The sequence below is a fragment of the Heterodontus francisci genome, chromosome 3 (assembly GCF_036365525.1).
Source record: "Heterodontus francisci isolate sHetFra1 chromosome 3, sHetFra1.hap1, whole genome shotgun sequence".
In the NCBI taxonomy this organism is placed as follows: Eukaryota; Metazoa; Chordata; class Chondrichthyes; order Heterodontiformes; family Heterodontidae; genus Heterodontus; species Heterodontus francisci.
The window spans coordinates 9286610-9309423 of record NC_090373.1 but is presented as its reverse complement, the minus strand read 5'-3'; the positions used below and the strand labels follow the sequence as shown (position 1 = coordinate 9309423).

The following is a 22814-nucleotide window of genomic DNA, read 5'->3' as shown; positions in this document are numbered from 1 at the left end:
ATGAAATCTGTTGCCTTCACTCGTTTCTTCCTCCTGCTGCCCTGGGTCCTGATCGTTATCATCCTGATGGACACTGATATGGGAAGACCTTCCGTGTGGAGCCCTCTGCCTCCATCCCCGGGCTCCAGCAATCCCGGACTGGCCCGGGTGGAGCCACTCACCAACCACTCCATCACCACCATCTATGCCATCACACCGACTTACAGCAGACCGGTACAAAAGGCTGAGCTCACCCGGCTGGCGAACACCTTCCGCCAGCTGCAGCATTTCCACTGGATCCTGGTGGAAGACTCGCCTTTCCGGAGCCGCCTGGTCAGTGAGCTGTTAGCCAGCTCGGGAATCCCTTCCTATACTCATCTCCATGTGCAGACCCCGCGGAGAAACAAGCGGCCAGGGCAACCCCGAGCGACCGAACAGAGGAACGAGGGACTGCGTTGGATCCGCAGGAACAGGTCCCTCCGCCGCTCCGGAGTCATCTTCTTCGCTGATGATGATAACACTTACAGTCTGCAACTCTTCCAGGAGGTAGGGAGTGGGGTTAGAGCAAATATACTCACCAGCACTCAACCCCACTGTCTCAGCATTACCTCCATCCCTCCCTCCCTCTCTGTATTACCTAATCTCTTTCCTCATTCTCTGTCTCTGAATTCGCTCTCATTCTGTCTGGCTGTTATTTTTCTGTCTCTGTGTTATCTCTCTTACTGCCTCTGTTATCTTTCTGTCTCTATTCTCTCCCTCTTTCTGTCTCTGTAGTATTTCTGCCTCTGTGTTATCTTTCTTTCTGCCTCTTTTCCTCTCTCTGTATTCTCTCTGTCTTTGTCGTATCTCTCTGTCTCGGCATTTTCTTTTGTCTCTGTAATATCTCTGTTTCTGTGATCTCTCTCGTTCTGTCTCTGTTATCTTTCTTTCTCTGTATTCTCTATCTGTATTTCTCTTTACATTCTCTTATCTCGGTGTCTGTATTCTCTGTTTTGTATCTAGTTTTGTCATCTTTCTCTCTGTTTCTTGTATCTGTTTAAATCTGTGCTGACATTCTCTGCCTCTGTACCATCTCTATCTATACATGATATCTCTGTCGAGACAAGGTCTGAATTCTGTCTCCACATTCTCTGTTTCTGCATTCAATATCTTTGCACTCTCTCCGTATTTGTCTTTGCATTCTTTCCCTTTCTGCATCGCCACATATTCTCTGACTTATTCTCTCTCTGTATTTTGTATATCTGTTTTCTTTCTGCATTCTCTCTATGCTTATGATCTCTGTTTGTATTCTCACTCTTTCCCCCACTCTGTCTAAACATCTTTTACCAACACTCTGCACATTTGCTATCTTCACCGTACCTGCTCTCTGCATCCTATCTATTGTTATCCTCACCCCTCCACACTCTCCTTTGCTTCACTCTTTCTGTGTATATCCTTGCACCACTCTCTCTTTCTCCCTCCCTCCACTCTGGCTATATGTTTTCTATCACCTCTCTATCTCACTATTCATTCTCTCTCCCTTCACTCTTTACTTTCTATTGCTGTTCTCCAGTTCATTCCATCGATCTGTTTGAGTTTCTAGTTCACATATTATTTCTTCTTGTTTTTCCATCTCTTTTTGTCTGCTTCCAATTCTGTCACTTCCTTTCTGACTTTCACTCTCTCTTTCTCTCTCTCTAGTTTATCTTTCACTAAAGCTCAGTGATTTCTGGGTCTTTCATTCTCTCTTTTCCTGGTTTCTGGTCTCAGTGAATCTTTATAATTATTTCCTTTTGACATTTATCTCATTACTCTGCAGTTCGATTGAGAAGCCTTTCACACCGATTCTTGTTTGAGAGAATGTGCTGGCAGATGTGTAGATGTGTGATGGTGAGGCTGGATAATTGTGTGTGTGTGTGTGAAAGATACTGGGCTGAATCTTACTGGTGTGCCATGCTCCCTGGTGGTGCACTTTGAACTCAGCAGGTGCCCACATTCGCCGGCTGCCGCTGAGCCCCCGTGATATTAATCATGGGGGCTCATTTCCATTGAGGCTGCACGGCAACCCCCCTCCCTCCAACCGAATATTATGTAGGGAAAGGCGGGACATTTGGCGCAGTGAGAGAGTTTAGACAGCTGTGCAGCAGATACTGGGCCCTATTTTAAGCGCTCCAGCATCTGCTTCCTGACAGCAGTCAAAGAAATACTTACCTGACTGCTGAAGAGTGGGGCTGCTGTCAATCTGGCAGCAAAGCAGAAAGTGCTGCAGAAATCCAGCAGGTCAGGCAGCATCTGTGGAGAGAGAAGCAGAGTTAACTTGTCCAAGTTCACAGACCTGAAAGTTAACTCTGCTTCTCTCTCCGCAGATGCTACCTGACCAGCTGAGTGACCCCAGCACTGTCCTTTTCTCTGTACAAATGATGTGTGCCAGCATGTGGAGCCAATGTCACATCCCTTTGCACCGTTGGCCCTTCAGGAGAGCCAATCTATGCAATCACATCATTGCCATGCCACCATTACTCATGAGCATTTCCACGGACTCAGTGACATGGACATTGGCTCAGTCAGCTGCTGCCTCTAATGGTTTACACAGAGATGCTGCAGATGTGGACTGGTGAATCAGTACAATTATTCATTCCTGTCTGGTGCAAAAATAAAGGTGGCTCAACAATGGCTTACAAAAGAAATGAGGGATAGTATTACATCCAAAGAGGAGGCAGATAAAATTGCCAGAAAAAGCAGCAAGTCTGAGGATTGGGAGCAGTTTAGAATTCAGCAAAGTAGGACAAATATGTTGATTAAGCGGGAGAAAATAAAATATGAGAGTAAACTTGCGGGGAACGTAAAAACTGACTGTAAAAGCTTCTATAAATATGTGAAGAGAAAAAGATTAGTGAAGACAAATGCAGGTTCCTTACAGTCAGAAACGGGGGAAATTATAATGGGGAACAAACAAATGGCAGAACAATTCAACATGTACTTTGGTTCTGTCCTCACAAAGGAGGACACAAATAACCTCCCAGATATGTTAGGGAACCAAGGGTCTAATGAGAGGAAGGAAATGAAGGAAATCAGTATTAGTAAAAAAAGTAGTGTGAGGGAAATTAATGGGGTTAAAGGCTGACAAATCTCCAGGGCCTGATAATCTACTTCCCAGAATACTAACGGAAGTGGCCCTGGAAATAGTGGATGCATTGGTGGTCATCTTCCAAAATTCTATAGACTGTGGAAGAGTTCCTAACAGATTGGAGGGTGGCAAATGTAACCCCACTATTTAAAAAAGGTGGGAGCGAAAAAACAGGGAATTAGAGACCAGTTAGCCTTACATCAGTAGTGGGGAAAATACTAGAGTCTATTATAAAGGATGTGATAGCAGAACCTGGAAAACATAAACGGGATTGGACAAAGTCAGCATGGGTTTATGAAAAGGAAATCATACCTAACAAATCTAATGGAGATTTTTGAGGATGTAACTAGTAGAATAGATAAGGGAAAACCAATGGATGTGGTGTATTTGTATTTTCAGAAGGCTTTTGATAAGGTCCCACATAAGAGGTCAGTGTGCAAAATTAAAGCACATGGGATTGGGGGTAATATACTGGCATGGATTGAGAATTGGTTGACAGACAGGAAACAGTGAGTAGGAATAAACGGGTCTTTTTCCAGGTGGCAGGCAGTGACTAGTGGGGTTGCTTGGGCCCCAGCTATTCACAATATATATAATGACTTGGGTGAGGGAACTAAATGTAACATTTCCAAGTTTGCAGACAACACAAAGCTGGGGGGGAGCGTGAGCTGTGATGAGGATGCAAAGAGGCTCCAATGTGATTTGGACAAGTTGGGTGAGTGGGCAAATGCATGGCACATGCAGTATAACGTGGATAAATGTGAGGTTATCCACTTTGGTTGTAAAAACAGAAAGGCAGATTATTTATTTTTATTTAGAGATACAGCACAGAAACAGGCCCCTCGGCCCACCGAGTCTGTGCTGACCAACAACCACCCATTTATACTAACCCTATAGTAATCCCATATTCCCTATCACCTCCCTACACTAGGAGCAATTTACAACGGCCAATTTACCTATCACCTGCAAGTCTTTGGATGTGGGAGGAAACTGGAGCACCTGGCGAAAACCCACGCACACACTGGGAGACATGGGGAGAACTTGCAAACTACGCACAGGCATTACCCGGAATCGAACCCAGGTCCCTAGAGCTGTGAGGCCGCGGTGCTAACCACTGCGCCACTGTGCCGCCCATAATATATTCTGATTGGTAATAGATTGGGAAAGGGGGAGGTGCATCGAGACCTGGGTGTCCTTGTACACCAGTCGCTGAAAGCAAGCATTCAGGTGCAGCAAGCAGTTAGGAAGGTGAATGGTATGATGGCCTTCATTGCAAGAGGATTAGAGTACAGGAGCAAGGATGTCTTACTGCAGTTATACAGGGCCTTGGTGAGACCACATCTGGAGTATTGTGTGCAGTTTTGTTCACCTTATCTGAGGAAGGATGTTCTTGCCATGGGGGGAGTGCAAAGAAGATTTACTGGACTGATTCCTGGGATGGCAGGATTGACGTATGAGGAGAGATTGGGTCGACTAGGCCTATATTCACTAGAGTTTAGAAGAATGAGAGGGGCTCTCACAGAAACCTATAAAATTCTAACAGGACTAGACAGGCTAGATGCAGGGAGGATGTTCCCGATGGCTGGAGAGTCCAGAACCAGGGGTCACAGTTTCAGGATGCGGGGAATGCCATTTAGAACCAAGATGAGGAGAAATGTCGTCACTCAGAGGGTGGTGAACCTGTGGAATTCTCTACTGCAGAAGACAGTGGAGGCCAAGTCATTAAATATATTCAAGAAGGAGCTGGATATATTTCTTAATGTCAAAGGGATCAAGGGATATGGGGAGAAAGCAGGAACAGGGTACTTAATTAGACGATCAGCCATGATCTTTTTTGCATGGCAGAGCAGGCCCGAAGGGCCGAATGGCCTACTCCTACTCCTATTTTTCTATGTTTCTATGTCGCACAGCAGGTGAGTGAGGATGATGTGCAGCTTGCAGAGCTCATGTCAGTTCCTATGGAGCAGACAGCTTTTGTCTGATAAGCCATTTCCGTACATCCCTAGCTCACTGCTAGCCCTGTGTGCAGAGCCTGGGTGCCATCTGCCCTACCATGTGTCTTTCATTTTGTAGGTCCTCAGCGTCCTCATAGTGAGAAGAGGAATCCTGTTGAAGTCTCTCGTCATCATACCAGGCCTGGCCTCTATTGGGTGTGTAGTTGTGCAGAGCAGCAAAGAAAGGAGCTGGCCTTTTCGGCCTGTAGTACAGGGCATCATCCTGTCCATACAGGCATTGGAGGTGCTCTTTCAGCATGCTGATCTCCTGCTCAATGGTTGCTCATGTAGCTCAATGGCTGGCGTTGTATCTCTCCTCTGCAGCAGTGGTGGAGTCTCTCACTGGTATCGGGAGCCATGTCTGCAAAGAAGCCACCACTCCATCTGAGCCAGTTCAGTGAACAGCGGTGACAGCTGGGATTGGCACAAGACCCAGGTGTTATGGCAGTTCCCTGAGAAGCGCTCCCAGATTTGTATGACACATCTGGGGTGTTCACATACCAGCTTCACCTAGATTGAGAGGTTTCCTTTATTGGTGAAGTCTGCAGGTGGTAGCCTAGCGGGAAGCCTGATAGCCACATGAGTGCAGTCCATGAACATGGCAACCTATGGTTCTCTGGCAATGGTGCCAGAACCAATGGCCCTCTGGGCCTGGCTGTGAGAGTCCGTCCTGAAGTGAACAAACTCACTGGCTCTCTGGTGCAGGGCATTGGTGACCTCCCTGATACAGCGGTGCACTGCTGACTGTGTGACCCCACAAAGGTCTCTGGTGGGCCCCTAAAAGGCTGGAGAGGTGTCAGGCTTGAGAACTGCAGCCACTATGAAGAACAAAGGCATGGGATGTCCACCGGAGCCCATGGGCTGCAGGTTATCCTTGAGCAGGGTACAGAGATGTGTCACAACCCTCTCCACATGAGCAATCTCCTCTAACACTGGGGCTGTGACAGCCAATGGCATGTCATGTGTGGCCGGTAGATGCACGGCAACCGTAATGGCAAGCTCCCCTTGGAGCTCATGGCTGCTCATGACCGGGGGCCTCTACGTGGATCACACCTGCCTGTCGGTATTGTCTCTGGTGCATACAGATCCTCAGAAGCACAGGATCACACAATGTAGGATGAGCCAAACCGATTTCCATGTGATAAATAAAGTTGAACCCTGCATGTATTCGAAGGTTCCTAACAGGGCAGGGATTAGTATTGACGGGTACATCAGCTGCTTTCCTGGATCAACTATGTGGTGTGCGATGGCATTGCCCATCTTGGCCAACACTCAGAGTGGCACAGCATGACCACAACAAGATCCTACCAGCTGAATCGATTGCCTCCACCATCCATCCGACCGTAATGCTCCTGCCCTTACTGACATCCTCCCCACACACAGTGTGACTCATGTGCCATTGCCCCCTCACAAACACGAACAAACACAGAGCGTACACTGTTAACGGAGGGATGGTACACAGTACCTCCCTTCATGCCAGCAGAGCTTTCCCTCCAGTAATCCCAGACCCCCTCCCTTTCCGAATGCAGAGTGAGACCCCTGTACTACCCCCTCCCTCCTCCCATTAGATATACAGAGTGAGACCCCTGTACTCCCCCCACCCTCCTCCCTTTAAATATACAGAGTGAGACCCCTGTAATGCCCCCCTCCCTCCTCCCTTTAGATATGCAGAGTGAGACCCCTGTACTCCCCCCTCCCTCCTCCCTTTAGGTATACAGAGTGAGACCCCTGTACTCCCCCCTCCCTCCTCCCTTTAAATATACAGAGTGAGACCCTGTACTCCCCCTCCCTCCTCCCTTTAGGTATACAGAGTGAGACCCCTGTACTCCCCCCTCCCTCCTCCCTTTAGATATACAGAGTGAGACCCCTGTACTCCCCCCTCCCTCCTCCCTTTAGATATACAGAGTGAGACCCCTGTACTCCCCCCTCCCTCCTCCCTTTAGATATGCAGAGTGAGACCCCTGTACTCCCCCCTCCCTCCTCCCTTTAAATATACAGAGTGAGACCCCTGTACTCCCCCCTCCCTTTAGATATGCAGAGTGAGACCCCTGTACTCCCCCTCCCTCCTCCCTTTAAATATACAGAGTGAGACCCCTGTACTCCCCCCTCCCTCCTCCTTATAGATATACAGAGTGAGACCCCTGTAATGCCCCCCTCCCTCCTCCCTTTAGATATGCAGAGTGAGACTCCTGTACTCCCCCCTCCCTCCTCCCTTTAGATATGCAGAGTGAGACCCCTGTACTCCCCCCTCCCTTTAGATATGCAGAGTGAGACCCCTGTATTCCCCCCTCCCTCCTCCCTTTATATATACAGAGTGAGAACCCTGTCCTCCCCCCTCCCTTTAGATATGCAGAGTGAGACCCCTGTACTCCCCCCTCCCTTTAGATATGCAGAGTGAGACCCCTGTATTCCCCCCTCCCTCCTCCCTTTAGGTATACAGAGTGAGACCCCTGTACTCCCCCCTCCCTTTAGATATGCAGAGTGAGACCCCTGTACTCCCCCCTCCCTCCTCCCTTTAAATATACAGAGTGAGACTCCTGTACTCCCCCCTCCCTCCTCCCTTTAGATATAAAGAGTGAGACCCCTGTATTCCCCCCTCCCTCCTCCCTTTAGGTATACAGAGTGAGACCCCTGTACTCCCCCCTCCCTTTAGATATGCAGAGTGAGACCCCTGTACTCCCCCCTCCCTCCTCCCTTTAAATATACAGAGTGAGACTCCTGTACTCCCCCCTCCCTCCTCCCTTTAGATATACAGAGTAAGACCCCTGTACTCCCCCCTCCCTCCTCCCTTTAGATATACAGAGTGAGACCCCTGTACTCCCCCCTCCCTCCTCCCTTTAAATATACAGAGTGAGACCCCTGTACTCCCCCCCTCCCTCCTCCCTATAGATATACAGAGTGAGACTCCTGTACTCCCCCCTCCCTCCTCCCTTTAGATATACAGAGTGAGACCCCTGTACTCCCCCCTCCCTCCTTCCTTTAGATATACAGAGTGAGACTCCTGTACTCCCCCCTCCCTCCTTCCTTTAGATATACAGAGTGAGACCCCTGTACTCCCCCCTCCCTCCTCCCTTTATATATACAGAGTGAGACCCCTGTACTCCCCCCTCCCTCCTCCCTTTAAATATACAGAGTGAGATCCCTGTAATGCCCCCCTCCCTCCTCCCTTTAGATATACAGAGTGAGACCCTGTACTCCCCCCCTCCCTCCTCCCTTTATATATACAGAGTGAGACCCCTGTACTCCCCCATCCCTCCTCCCTTTAAATGTACAGAGTGAGACCCCTGTACTCCCCCCTTCCTTTAGATATACAGAGTGAGACCCCTGTACTCCCCCCTTCCTTTAGATATACAGAGTGAGACCCCTGTACTCCCCCATCCCTCCTCCCTTTAAATGTACAGAGTGAGACCCCTGTACTCCCCCCTTCCTTTAGATATACAGAGTGAGACCCCTGTACTCCCCCCTTCCTTTAGATATACAGAGTGAGACCCCTGTACTCCCCCCTCCCTCCTCCCTTTAGATATACAGAGTGAGACCCCTGTACTCCCCCCTTCCTTTAGATATACAGAGTGAGACCCCTGTACTCCCCCCTCCCTCCTCCCTTTAGATATACAGAGTGAGACCCTGTACTCCCCCCTCCCTCCTCCCTTTAAATATACAGAGTGAGACCCCTGTACTCCCCCATCCCTCCTCCCTTTAGATATGCAGAGTGAGACCCCTGTACTCCCCCATTCCTTTAGATATACAGAGTGAGACCCCTGTACTCCCCCCTCCCTCCTCCCTTTAGATATACAGAGTGAGACCCTGTACTCCCCCCTCCCTCCTCCCTTTAAATATACAGAGTGAGACCCCTGTACTCCCCCCTCCCTCCCCCCTTTAGATATACAGAGTGAGACCCCTGTAATGCCCCCCTCCCTCCTCCCTTTAGATATACAGAGTGAGACCCCTGTACTCCCCCCTCCCTCCTCCCTTTAGGTATACAGAGTGAGACCCCTGTACTCCCCACTCCCTCCTCCCTTTAGATATACAGAGTGAGACCCCTGTACTCCCCCCTCCCTCCTCCTTATAGATATACAGAGTGAGACCCTGTACTCCCCCCTCCCTCCTCCCTTTAAATATACAGAGTGAGACCCCTGTACTCCCCCCTCCCTCCTCCCTTTAGATATACAGAGTGAGACCCTGTACTCCCCCCTCCCTCCTCCCTTTAGGTATACAGAGTGAGACCCCTGTACTCCCCCCTCCCTCCTCCCTTTAAATATACAGAGTGAGACCCCTGTACTCCCCCCTCCCTCCTCCCTTTAGGTATCCAGAGTGAGACCCCTGTACTCCCCCCTCCCTCCTCCCTTTAGGTATACAGAGTGAGACCCCTGTACTCCCCACTCCCTCCTCCCTTTAGGTATACAGAGTGAGACCCCTGTACTCCCCACTCCCTCCTCCCTTTAGATATACAGAGTGAGACCCCGGTACTCCCCCCTCCCTCCTCCCTTTAGGTATACAGAGTGAGACCCCTGTACTCCCCCCTCCCTCCTCCCTTTAGGTATACAGAGTGAGACCCCTGTACTCCCCACTCCCTCCTCCCTTTAGGTATACAGAGTGAGACCCCTGTACTCCCCACTCCCTCCTCCCTTTAGATATACAGAGTGAGACCCCTGTACTCCCCCCTCCCTCCTCCCTTTAGGTATACAGAGTGAGACCCCTGTACTCCCCACTCCCTCCTCCCTTTAGGTATACAGAGTGAGACTCCTGTACTCCCCACTCCCTCCTCCCTTTAGGTATACAGAGTGAGATCCCTGTACTCCCCACTCCCTCCTCCCTTTAAATATACAGAGTGAGACCCCTGTACTCCCCCCTCCCTCCTCCTTATAGATATACAGAGTGAGACCCCTGTACTCCCCCCTCCCTCCTCCCTTTAGATATACAGAGTGAGACCCCTGTACTCCCCACTCCCTCCTCCCTTTAGGTATACAGAGTGAGACCCCTGTACTCCCCACTCCCTCCTCCCTTTAGATATACAGAGTGAGACCCCTGTACTCCCCACTCCCTCCTCCCTTTAGGTATACAGAGTGAGACCCCTGTACTCCCCACTCCCTCCTCCCTTTAGATATACAGAGTGAGACCCCTGTACTCCCCCCTCCCTCCTCCCTATAGATATACAGAGTGAGACCCCTGTACTCCCCCCTCCCTCCTCCTTATAGATATACAGAGTGAGACCCCTGTAATGCCCCCTCCCTCCTCCCTTTAAATATACAGAGTGAGACCCCAGTACTCCCCCCTCCCTCCTCCCTTTAGATATACAGAGTGAGACCCTGTACTCCCCCCTCCCTCCTCCCTTTAGGTATACAGAGTGAGACCCCTGTACTCCCCCCTCCCTCCTCCCTTTAAATATACAGAGTGAGACCCCTGTACTCCCCCCTCCCTCCTCCCTTTAGGTATCCAGAGTGAGACACCTGTACTCCCCCCTCCCTCCTCCCTTTAGGTATACAGAGTGAGACCCCTGTACTCCCCACTCCCTCCTCCCTTTAGGTATACAGAGTGAGACCCCTGTACTCCCCACTCCCTCCTCCCTTTAAATATACAGAGTGAGACCCCTGTACTCCCCCCTCCCTCCTCCCTTTAGGTATCCAGAGTGAGACACCTGTACTCCCCCCTCCCTCCTCCCTTTAGGTATACAGAGTGAGACCCCTGTACTCCCCACTCCCTCCTCCCTTTAGGTATACAGAGTGAGACCCCTGTACTCCCCACTCCCTCCTCCCTTTAGATATACAGAGTGAGACCCCTGTACTCCCCACTCCCTACTCCCTTTAGGTATACAGAGTGAGACCCCTGTACTACCCCCTCCCTCCTCCCATTAGATATACAGAGTGAGACCCCTGTACTCCCCCCTCCCTCCTCCTTATAGATATGCAGAGTGAGACCCCTGTACTACCCCCTCCCTCCTCCCATTAGATATACAGAGTGAGACCCCTGTACTCCCCCCTCCCTCCTCCTTATAGATATGCAGAGTGAGACCCCTGTACTCCCCCCTCCCTCCTCCCTTTAGATATGCAGAGTGAGACTCCTGTACTCCCCCCTCCCTCCTCCTTATAGATATGCAGAGTGAGACCCCTGTACTCCCCCCTCCCTCCTCCCTTTCGATATGCAGAGTGAGACTCCTGTACTCCCCCCTCCCTCCTCCCTTTATATATACAGAGTGAGACCCCTGTACTCCCCCCTCCCTCCTCCCTTTCGATATGCAGAGTGAGACCCCTGTACTCCCCCCTCCCTTTAGATATGCAGAGTGAGACCCCTGTACTCCCCCCTCCCTCCTCCCTTTAAATATACAGAGTGAGAACCCAGTACTCCCCCCTCCCTCCTCCCTTTAGGTATACAGAGTGAGACCCCTTTACTCCCCCCTCCCTTTAGATATGCAGAGTGAGACCCCTGTACTCCCCCCTCCCTCCTCCCTTTAAATATACAGAGTGAGACCCCTGTACTCCCCCCTCCCTCCTCCCTTTAGATATACAGAGTGAGACTCCTGTACTCCCCCCTCCCTCCTCCCTTTAGATATGCAGAGTGAGACTCCTGTACTCCCCCCTCCCTCCTCCCTTTAGATATACAGAGTGAGACCCCTGTACTCCCCCCTCCCTCCTCCCTTTAGATATGCAGAGTGAGACCCCTGTACTCCCCCCTCCCTCCTCCCTTTAAATATACAGAGTGAGACCCCTGTACTCCCCCCTCCCTCCTCCCTTTAAATATACAGAGTGAGACCCCTGTACTCCCCCCTCCCTCCTCCCTTTAAATATACAGAGTGAGACCCCTGTACTCACCCCTCCCTTTAGATATGCAGAGTGAGACCCCTGTACTCCCCCCTCCCTCCTCCCTTTAAATATACAGAGTGAGACCCCTGTACTCCCCCCTCCCTCCTCCCTTTAAATATACAGAGTGAGACCCCTGTACTCCCCCCTCCCTCCTCCCTTTAAATATACAGAGTGAGACCCCTGTACTCACCCCTCCCTTTAGATATGCAGAGTGAGACCCCTGTACTCCCCCCTCCCTCCTCCCTTTAAATATACAGAGTGAAACCCCTGTACTCCCCCCTCCCTCCTCCCTTTAAATATACAGAGTGAGACCCCTGTACTCCCCCCTCCCTTTAGATATGCAGAGTGAGACCCCTGTACTCCCCCCTCCCTCCTCCTTTTAGATGTACAGAGTGAGACCCCTGTACTCCCCCCTCCCTCCTCCCTTTAAATATACAGAGTGAGACCCCTGTACTCACCCCTCCCTTTAGATATGCAGAGTGAGACCCCTGTACTCCCCCCTCCCTCCTCCCTTTAAATATACAGAGTGAAACCCCTGTACTCCCCCCTCCCTCCTCCCTTTAAATATACAGAGTGAGACCCCTGTACTCCCCCCTCCCTTTAGATATGCAGAGTGAGACCCCTGTACTCCCCCCTCCCTCCTCCTTTTAGATGTACAGAGTGAGACCCTGTACTCCCCCCTCCCTTTAGATATGCAGAGTGAGACCCCTGTACTCCCCCATCCCTCCTCCCTTTAGGTATACAGAGTGAGACCCCTGTACTCCCCCCTCCCTCCTCCCTTTAGATGTACAGAGTGAGACCCTGTACTCCCCCCTCCCTCCTCGCTTTAGGTATCCAGAGTGAGACCCCTGTACTCCCCCCTCCCTCCTCCCTTTACGTATCCAGAGTGAGACCCCTGTACTCTCCCCTCCCTCCTCTCTTTAGGTATACAGAGTGAGACCCCTGTACTCCCCCCTCCCTACTCCCTTTAGGTATACAGAGTGAGACCCCTGTACTCCCCCCTCCCTCCTCCTTATAGATATACAGAGTGAGACCCCTGTACTCCCCCCTCCCTCCTCACTTTAGATATACAGAGTGAGACCCCTGTACTCCCCCCTCCCTCCTCACTTTAGATATACAGAGTGAGACCCCTGAACTCCCCCCTCCCTCCTCCCTATAGATATACAGAGTGAGACCCCTGTACTCCCCCCTCCCTCCTCCCTTTAGATATGCAGAGTGAGACTCCTGTACTCCCCCCTCCCTCCTCCCTTTAGATATGCAGAGTGAGACCCCTGTACTCCCCCCTCCCTCCTCCCTTTAGATATGCAGAGTGAGACCCCTGTACTCCCCCCTCCCTCCTCCCTTTAGATATACAGAGTGAGACCCCTGAACTCCCCCCCTCCCTCCTCCCTATAGATATACAGAGTGAGACCCCTGTACTCCCCCTCCCTCCTCCCTATAGATATACAGAGTGAGACCCCTGTACTCCCCCCTCCCTCCTCCCTTTAGATATGCAGAGTGAGACTCCTGTACTCCCCCCTCCCTCCTCCCTTTAGATATGCAGTGTGAGACCCCTGTACTCCCCCCTCCCCCCTCCCTTTAGATATGCAGAGTGAGACCCCTGTACTCCCCCCTCCCCCCTCCCTTTAGATATGGAGAGTGAGACCCCTGTACTCCCCCCTCCCTCCTCCTTTTAGATATGCAGAGTGAGACTCCTGTACTCCCCCCTCCCTCCTCCCTTTAGATATGCAGAGTGAGACCCCTGTATTCCCCCCTCCCTCCTCCCTTTAAATATACAGAGTGAGAACCCAGTACTCCCCCCTCCCTCCTCCCTTTAGGTATACAGAGTGAGACCCCTGTACTCCCCCCTCCCTTTAGATATGCAGAGTGAGACCCCTGTACTCCTCCCTCCCTCCTCCCTTTAAATATACAGAGTGAGACCCCTGTACTCCCCCCTCCCTCCTCCCTTTATGTATACAGAGTGAGACCCCTGTGCTCCCCCCTCCCTCCTCCCTTTAGGTATACAGAGTGAGACCCCTGTACTCCCCCCTCCCTCCTCCCTTTAGGTATACAGAGTGAGACCCCTGAAAAGAAACTTACCTTCTGCCGCGAAACTTTCTGCCTCTGTGGACCCGCCGGCTTTTCTAATCGTAAACGGCACGGCACGTGACGCCCGCCCGTTCATTGAAAAATCAGGAAGTGTCGATGGAGAGGTGGCAGGTTGCATAATCAGCACAGGTAAGTACCATTTACCACATGCTAATTGTTGTGCCACCGCCATGTGGCAGGGGGTCCGCACCGAGGTCCCGCCACCACCAGTAATATGCGGCGGGCCCTTCTTGACATAACTTACTGGCCCTTGCGCCACAACCCGTGGTGTCAACAGGCTGGTAAAATTTAACCCACTGTGTGTATTTTGGGAGCAGAGTATCTCTATGTGTATTATCAGGCAAACCCCACCTGCCAAGACTGAGGCACACATTATCTCGCAGCACAAACATTAAAGTGTAAACAATTGCAATCTCAGACTGGAAGGATATTTGCATATTAGAAGACAATGTGGAAACAAAGGGAGCCAGCCCCTGTCTCTCCAATACACAGAAGTGGTCAAACCAGTTATAGTCACATGTCCAGCTGGCTGGAGCTTTTGGATTAGAACTTCCAACAAAGGATTTTGAACTGACTGTTCCATATAAGGAGCTGGTCACATGACTAACCTGCTGAGCACCCTGGGAGCTTTTTAAATATTAAACTCCCAAGAAAGGGATCAAGACAAAGCCGTGTGCTCATGGAGTAAAGACCTCTCCTGGAACTGAGAACATCTCCTCTCCTGTCCACCTGCCTTCATCTCTTCCCATGGAACTGAATCTTGTGAAAACATGTGAAACTCAAAGAGAGAAAGGTTTGCCTCGTGACCAAGGTTTTAAGAAGACTAATACTGGGCCTCAATGAAACGCAAGACTATTTCATCAATCAGGACTACAGCGAGCTTGAGAAACATCAACAAGATATTGCTTCAAACTCTTCTACTTATCTTTTCTTCTGCTGTTCTCTATGTTTATATCGCACGTGCATGCCAGCATGAGCGTATCATATATCCATAAGCGTGAACTGTATTAGAGGTTAAGTTTAAGGTTTAATAAATTTCATCTTTCTGCTTTAAAGCAAAGAAAGCCTGTTTGTGCTCATTTCTTTACTTTACAATTAGAAATTGTGAACAACGATTCACACAAAGGGGAGCTCAAAACACAGTGTGTTTAAAAATTTAACCTTGTTACAATATGACCAGGTAAAGATATCAAAAGACCCCTAGTCATTGCTCACCTGGTCATAACAGAATGTCTAAGAGAGACTGTGTGTTGGGTTTGTGTCTGGCTGGCTGAGACATACTGTGTGCATGGTGCAGGGATTGGATGTGTGGAGAAAGACTGTATATACATGTGTGAGAGTGATCGGGGTTTTATATGTGTGTGAGAAAGAAATTGGAGTTGTATATGTGTGTTACGTCCAGGTGAGAAAGGTGTCTAGGGGTCCCTCTCAGTCTTCACCTGGTCCGACTGTAACAGGGTTTAATTTTAAACACACCATGTTTTGAGCTCTCCCTTGGTGAATCCTTGTTCACCGCTTTCCAATTATAAGACAAAGAAATGAGCACAAGTAGGCTTTCTTAGGTTTAAAGAAGAAAAGTGAAATTTATTAAACTTAAACGAAAAACTCTAATTTGGTTAACGCCTAAGGATACACGCCACGCCCCACGCTAGCATGCAAATAGAGACAGAAAAGAGCAGAAGAAAAATAAAGTGGAAAGGTTTGAGGCAATAGCTGAAGAGTTTCCTTTTGTTATGGTTCTTTGAGCTCCCTGTAGAGTCCTTGTTTGTCAGTCGAACTTGCTTCTCATTGGGGCCCAGTATTCTTCTTAAACCTTGTTCACTGTAGGAGACTTTTGTCTCTTGGGGTTCATGTGTCTTCAGTGGGTTTCAGTTCCATGAGAAAGAGATGGGAACAGACAGGAAGAGAGGAGGTCCTTTCAATCCAGGAGCACAGAGCTTTCTGTCTTCAAACACTGCTTCTCCAATTTAAAACTCAGTTCAAATGCTGCAACAGCCAGTTAGTCATGTAGTAAACTACTCTGACCACATCTGTTCTGTGTATTGGGAGTAGGGTTAGCTCCCTTGTTCCAACAGTGTCTGCTAGTATGCAAAAAATGTCTTTCCGGCCAGTGGCCTGCAACCCCGTGTTCTAGGCCTTCTCCTCTCCCCAACAACAATTTGCAATTTAATGTCCATGTGGCGAAATTAATGTGCCACATTCTTGGCAGGTGGGGCCCTGCATGACACCTCCACACCCAGGGGAATGAAGTGAGATTTGGAAAAAAGGCACATTTCATTAAAAGGATTGAGAAAAATATATATAAGATACAAAAAAACCATCCATTTCACTCATTCATTCCCATTCATTCATAAATCATAAAACTTATTAAAATTGTCTTCTCTGGGTGCCAGTGCTGCTTTAATTTCCCCTTTTTGTCATTCCAATAAACATGTGGCTCTTTGGGGATGTTTTTCTTCACTTCACCCCTTTCCATGACTGCCTCGAACCATTGTTCCTGCTGAGGTATTTTTTTCTAGGAGAATTAGTAGTGGGCGGATCTATCCTGAACTCTCTTTCAGTGCTTTGATGAGTCATGCAAAGTTTTTTGACTTCAGGGGATGGGTCATTATGACTGTTGGGCAGGATTCATTGTTAATCTCCCCTTTGTTCTCTGGGACACTCATATCTGCAGGTATTTGTGCAGAGTTTTCTGTACTCCTCTGCAGCGCTTTAACTAGGTGAGGCATCACCCTCAGGATTTCTCTGCCCCTCGGGTTCTCTCTTTGTCTCTGCAGGTTCCTGTAAAGGCTGTTAGCAATTCTGGTGGTGTGATTCTAGAGTCTGCATTTACACAGGAGGATGTGGGGTCTAAGTTTTATAATATTTCGGGGTTGGCTGACCAGACAGTAAGGGATTTCATCCGGGATTCCTCGCAGACTTCCTGAAACCTGCCCTTTTGGTCACTTTTGCCCTTTCCCTGTCTAACCTTTTTCCAGCCGAGTGCCTGCCTGTCCCCTTTTGTTCTCGGCGGGGGTCCCTTACAGTTCACCTCTGCTGGAGGGTCCTCCGAACACTGGTACAGGATGTAGGAAATGCAGGTTTTACTGTAGGTTGGGGTTTCTCCTCAACCTGGTGCATGTGGCAACACCTGCAGTACTCCACTACATCTTTGTGGAGTTTTGGCCAGTCAAACTGCTGTCTTATGCGGGCTTTGGTCTTTTGTATACCAGTATGTACAGCCCACTGTAGTCTCATGGGCCAATCTTAATATTTCTACTCCAGTACCTCTGTGGCACCACTAACTGGTGAACTGTCCACTCCTTGCCCTCAGGTCTGTGAGGAGAACTCCACTTCCTCATCAGTACCTCATTCTTTAAATAGTAGCAATCAGGGACTCCCTCTGCTTCACTTTCAGACTGGGCAGCCTGTGCTAACTCTCACAATACTGGGTCGGCTCGCTGAGTCTCAGCTAGGGAAAATCCATTTAATTCATTCCCTGGGTCTCCTAACTTACCAAAGAAAATCTCAGACAGACTGATCTGGTCATCTGCCTGCAGTGCTAATTCAGTCTCCTCTGGGGGCCCTGGTTTGATCATGGTCTGATCCACTACACATTCAGGGAAACTGCAGGGTCTGTCTCCTGTCACTGCCCTGTCTCTCTGACCTCCTAATGTCTTTCTTTCACTACTGGGGGCAGGGGGGGGGGGGGGGAGGGGGACCACCTTTTCACCCGCCAGTTCATTACCTAGGAGCAGGTCAATCCCGTCCACAGGCAAACTAGGGACAATCCCTACGGTCACAGGTCCTGAAACTCAGTCACACTCCAGGTGCACCCTGTGTACAGTGTTACGACCCGGTGAGAAAGGTGTCTTGGGGTCTTTTCAGCCTTCACCTGGTCTAACTATAACAGGGTTTAATTTTTAAACACACTATGTTTTGAGCTCCACCTTGATGAATCCTTCCTCACAACTTTCCAATTATAAGGCAAAGAAAATAGCATAAACAGTCTTTCTTAGGTTTAAAGAAGAAAAATAACATTTATTAAACCGTAAACTTAAACTCTAATTCGGTTAACGTCTATGGATACACATCGTGCCCCACGCTGGCATGTATACACGATAAGCAAAAGCACATGCACATAGGGACAGAAAAGAGCAGAAGAAAAAATAAAATGGAGAGGTTTGAGGCGATCTCTGAAGAGGGTTTTTTTACTGTGCTTCGACCTCGCTGTAGTCCTTGATTGTAGGTAGATCTTACATTTCATTGGGGCCCAGTATTCTTCTTAAATCTTGTTCACTGTCGGAGACTTTTCTCTTTTGGGGTTCATATGTCTTCAATGGTTTTCAGTTCCGTGAAAAAGAGATGGGAGCACACAGGAGAGAGATCTTTTCAGTCCAGGAGCGAACAACTTTCTGAGCTTCAAACACTCTGTGGCAAGTTCAAATTCAAACAGCCAGTTAATCATGTGGCTAAACTGGTCTGACCAGCTCTTCTGTGTGCTGGTGAAGCAGGGACTGGGTCCTTTGTTCCAACACTGCCTGCCAGCATGCAAAAAAAGGTCCTTTCTGTGAGGGCCCGCCATTTCCCATGATAGGCCCTTTTTTATTCCCAGCAACATCTTTAAGTTTTTAATGTTCACGTGGCGAAATAATGTGTCGCTTATTTTTGGCAAGAGGTGGCCTGCATGACAACAGGTACAAGCATACACTGCCCTCCAATACCATTCACCACCATTTTGGTGTTCACTGTACTCTCTGGGGCAAAAGTCAGGTCTTTTCCCAGTAAAAGGGATCTAGGTGCCCCGGTGCTCCTGCAAATCACTATGGGCTTGCTTGCCCCACTCAAAGGATATGGTGTTAATTTCCCTTCAAATACAAAACCCTGATAACCTTCAGGAATCCTATTAACTTTTCCTGCACTGGCCGTAGTAAACTTCCTGGGTTGCACTCTTACTGCAGTTAAAGCCACAGCTTGTTCTGCTGTGCAAGGCATCAGGTTCCCGTCTTCACTGAGCAAGTGTGCCCTGATTAACCCTACCAGGTTCCCCTTTAGTTTCCAGCAGTCAGCTTTTAAATGCCCTGCTTTATTACAATCGAAGCACATGGGTCTCCGGGTCTCACACTTGCTCACAGCACCTTCCTTTTTAGCTAGAGGGCACCTTTTGTCTCCTGCTTTCCTTTCTCTTCCAGGACTGCCTAGATGGATATCACATTCCCACCCTTTGTACATTTTTCATTTGTAGGCATTATTAGGAAAGGTTCTCCCCTGGAAAACTGACTTATAAATTAAAGCAAACTCATCAGCCAGAACGGACATGTTCAGGGCTCTCTGGACCCACTGCTCCTCTATATGGGTCTTCATGGAGCGTGGGAGAGAGTGTTTAAATTCCTCGAACAGAATTACTTCTCTGAGATTCTCATAGCTGAGCTGTATTTTACGAGCCCTCAGCCACTTGTCAAAAGCCAGCTGCTTACTTCTTTCAACTCCCGATACGTTTGATTAGCTTGCTTTTTGAGGGTTCTAAATGTTTGGCGAAAGGCTTTGGGTACTAATTCATATGCCCCAAGGATAGCATTTTTGGTCAGTTCATAATTTTATGAACTCTCATCTGGCAACAAGGAATAAACCTCATGGGCTTTTCCAGTTAGCTTGCTTTGTATGAAAAGAGACCAGGTCTCAGCTGTCCATTTTAGCTGCCTTTCCTGTTTCTCAAAAGACACAAAAATACCTCCACATCTTCCTCATTGAATTTTGGGATTAGGTGAGCTAGTTTTAACAATTCTGTACCCAGCCCTGAATTACACTCCTCCATATTGGTCATGTTTTCACCCCCTAGGTAACTCAAGCCACTTCAACTGTCTTTGCATTCTTTCTGGAATATTTTTTCTCTCTCTCTCTTCTCTCTCGTTCCTTCTCCTGTCTTTCTTTCTCTCTCTCCTGTCTATCATTTTCTTCACATTCCCTCTGCAAGGTTCTCTATTTCTCCCTCTCCCTTTCCTTAACTTTAAGTTTCCTCTGTTCCAATTGTATCTTTGCTGACAATACCCAGTGGGTTTCTGCTTCTCATCCTGTTTCTGCTTCTTCAGATTAAAGGGAAAAATGGTTGGCCACTAATCTTAGGAGTTCAGACTTCCTAGCCTTGCCATGTGCAGTGACCCCACACTGCTCAGCCATTTTCCTCAACTCCTCCACAGACAGTGCTTTTAATTTATCCCAAGTTACTTCACTCTGACTTGGAGAGCTACTTACTTCAGTTGCAGACATGTTAACATTTAATCACACACAACCATAAGAAAACTTGTATTAATCTTGCTCTTTTTTGATTGGGAACAATTTGGCTTCCCACTTCCAATTTCCCTTATTTGTCTATGGGTAAAATCCCGGATGAACCCCCAAATTTCTGTTACAACCAGATGCGAAAGGTGTCTAGGGGTCCCTCTCAGCCTTCACCAGGTCTTATTGTAACAAGGTTTAATTTTAAGCACACTGTTTTGAGCTCCCCCTTGGTGAATCCTTGTTCATCACTTTCCAGTTCTAAGGCAAAGAAATGAGCATAAACAGGCTTTCTTAGTTTAAAGAAGAAAAGTGAATTTTTATTAAACTTAAACTCTAATTTGGTTGATCCCTATGGATAAATGACGCACCCATGCTAGCATGCATACACAATAAGCACATGCAAATAGACACAGGAAAGAGCAGAAGAAAAAATAAAGTGGTAAGGTTTGAGGCAATATATGAAGAGTTTGTTACGGTTCTTCAAGCTCACTTTTGCAGGTTGTTTTTGCTTTCCAAAGGAATCTTTTCTCTCTTGGGATTCATGTGTCTTCAGCGGGTTTCAATTCCGTGAGAAGGAGATAGGAACAGACAGGAGGAGAGGAGGTCCTTTCAATCCAGGAGCACAGAGCTTCCTGCCTTCAAACACTGTTTCTCCAATTTAAAACTCTCAGTTCGAACTCTGCAGAAGCCAGTTAGTCATGTGACTAAACTGGTCTGACCACGTCTGTTCTGTGTATTGGGAGCAGGGGATAGCTCCTTTGTTCTAAAAGTGTCTGCAAGGATGCAAAAAATGTCTTTCCGGCCAGCAGCCTGCAACCCCTTGTAACAGGCGTTCTCTTCTTGCCAGCAACAATTTGACATTTAATGTCCCTGTGGTGAAATTAATGTGTCTCACTCTTGGCAGGTGGGGCCTGCATGACGCATGTTATAAATTATTTTATTTTGGTGTAAATCAAAACACATCACTATAGTTATGGAATTTCCATTTTTCCCTCGGGGGAAGGTGTTACAACCACCTCAAAGAGACTTATTAAGTTCATTGGCATACCACAGTTTTGGAAGTGTCCTTAAATGTTATCATCATTTGATCAAGAATGTGAATTCTGGTTACGAATTCAGCGAAGGAATATTGTCAAGACGATCTGGTGGGAATGGGGGAGACTATTATGTGTGTTGCATGTGATAAGGTAGTTGTTTCAGTGTATAACATGTTATAAATTACTTTGTTCTTATTGATGTCAATGAAACCACATCACTACAGTGATGAATTTCCATTTTTACCTGGGGGGAAGGTGTTACAATCACCTGCTTCATGGTTTGTATTAGTTATCGAGAGGTAACTTTGAATTTGGGAATTAATTTTTTTTTTAATGCGAGACAACTGAAATCACCTGGTTTGTGAAGCTGGCAAACAACCCGAGGGTGGTGACAAATCAAAGGGTGGCCACATTTATTTAGTAAGGTCAGAATGGGAAGTGTGAAGACCCTGAAACAATGGGAATCTCTCTGAACTTCTTGATGGAAACAGTGTGTCTGTAGCTGTCTCAATGAGGGGTTTAAAATATTCATATAATTTCCCAGAAAAAAAGAAGATTTGGAGTTGGAAATAAATAGTTTAAATTGCTATCTGGGCCATCCCACATATACCACATTGCAGGGAGATAGATGATGCAGGGGTGTCGACTGGTGTTTTGATCTGTGTGCTTGCTGACAGACACACAGCTGGTTTTTGGAAAGCTGTTGGCTTTGAAAGCAGCTGGGCTCAGGAGCAAAGAGGCCATCAGGAACTAGGGGTGTTTCTGTTTCAAGGCCTAAGTTGGGAAGTCCACATTCAGGAGGTGTTGGAAGAGAACTGGAATATTTGCCTAGCTGAAGCTAGAAGGAGAATCCTCAGGAGATCTTCGATCTCAGAAGACAAATGAGAGATTGAGGAAAGTCAAAGTGAATTCCGAAGAGCTATGGTACACTTTGGATTGGTCTCAGGAAAAGTGATCAAACCGCCAAGATCCTGTAAAGTATAGGGGAATTCTTGGGGTGGCAGTAACAGTCAAATAGGAGTGTTCTGTTGAGATTTAGAGTTTAAAGTATTCGTCTTCATGATCTGTTCAGATTTTAAGTTTTACATATGTGTTCCCAAATTGTGGCATTGTTAGTTGTGTTTTGCTTGGTTTATCTCTTGCACAGTAATTTTTTTTTGCCTGAAACTTGAAATCTTGTGGAGTAATTCTTTGAGCAATAACTATGTATTTGACTTTCTCTTTTTAAAGGATAACAGTGCCGAACAGGATCATAACAATAGTAAAAGTCTTAAAAGTGAAATATTTTTGTGTGGTTCTTTAATTAGTCCCTGAGAAGTTTATATCTCATGTCTTCAATTTAAGGATACAACTCTGTTATGAAAGCAAAATAGGGCAGATGCTGGAAATCTGAAACGAAAACAAAAAGTGCTGGAAATACTCAGCAGGTCTGTCAGCATCAGTGGAGAGAGAAGCAAAGTTAACGTTTCGGGTCTGAGGTTCTGATGAAATTTACATCCCTCGCTTCTCTGATTGAAGATCGGCATTCGGTTCCACCAAAGTGTGCATGATCAAA

The 22814-nt window shown here is 48.0% G+C and overlaps 1 pseudogene; it reads left to right on the top strand.

The window, feature by feature from the left end:
- On the top strand, positions 1 to 22573 carry LOC137353694 (galactosylgalactosylxylosylprotein 3-beta-glucuronosyltransferase 2-like; annotated as a pseudogene).
- The last annotated feature ends 241 nt before the right edge of the window (positions 22574 to 22814 follow it).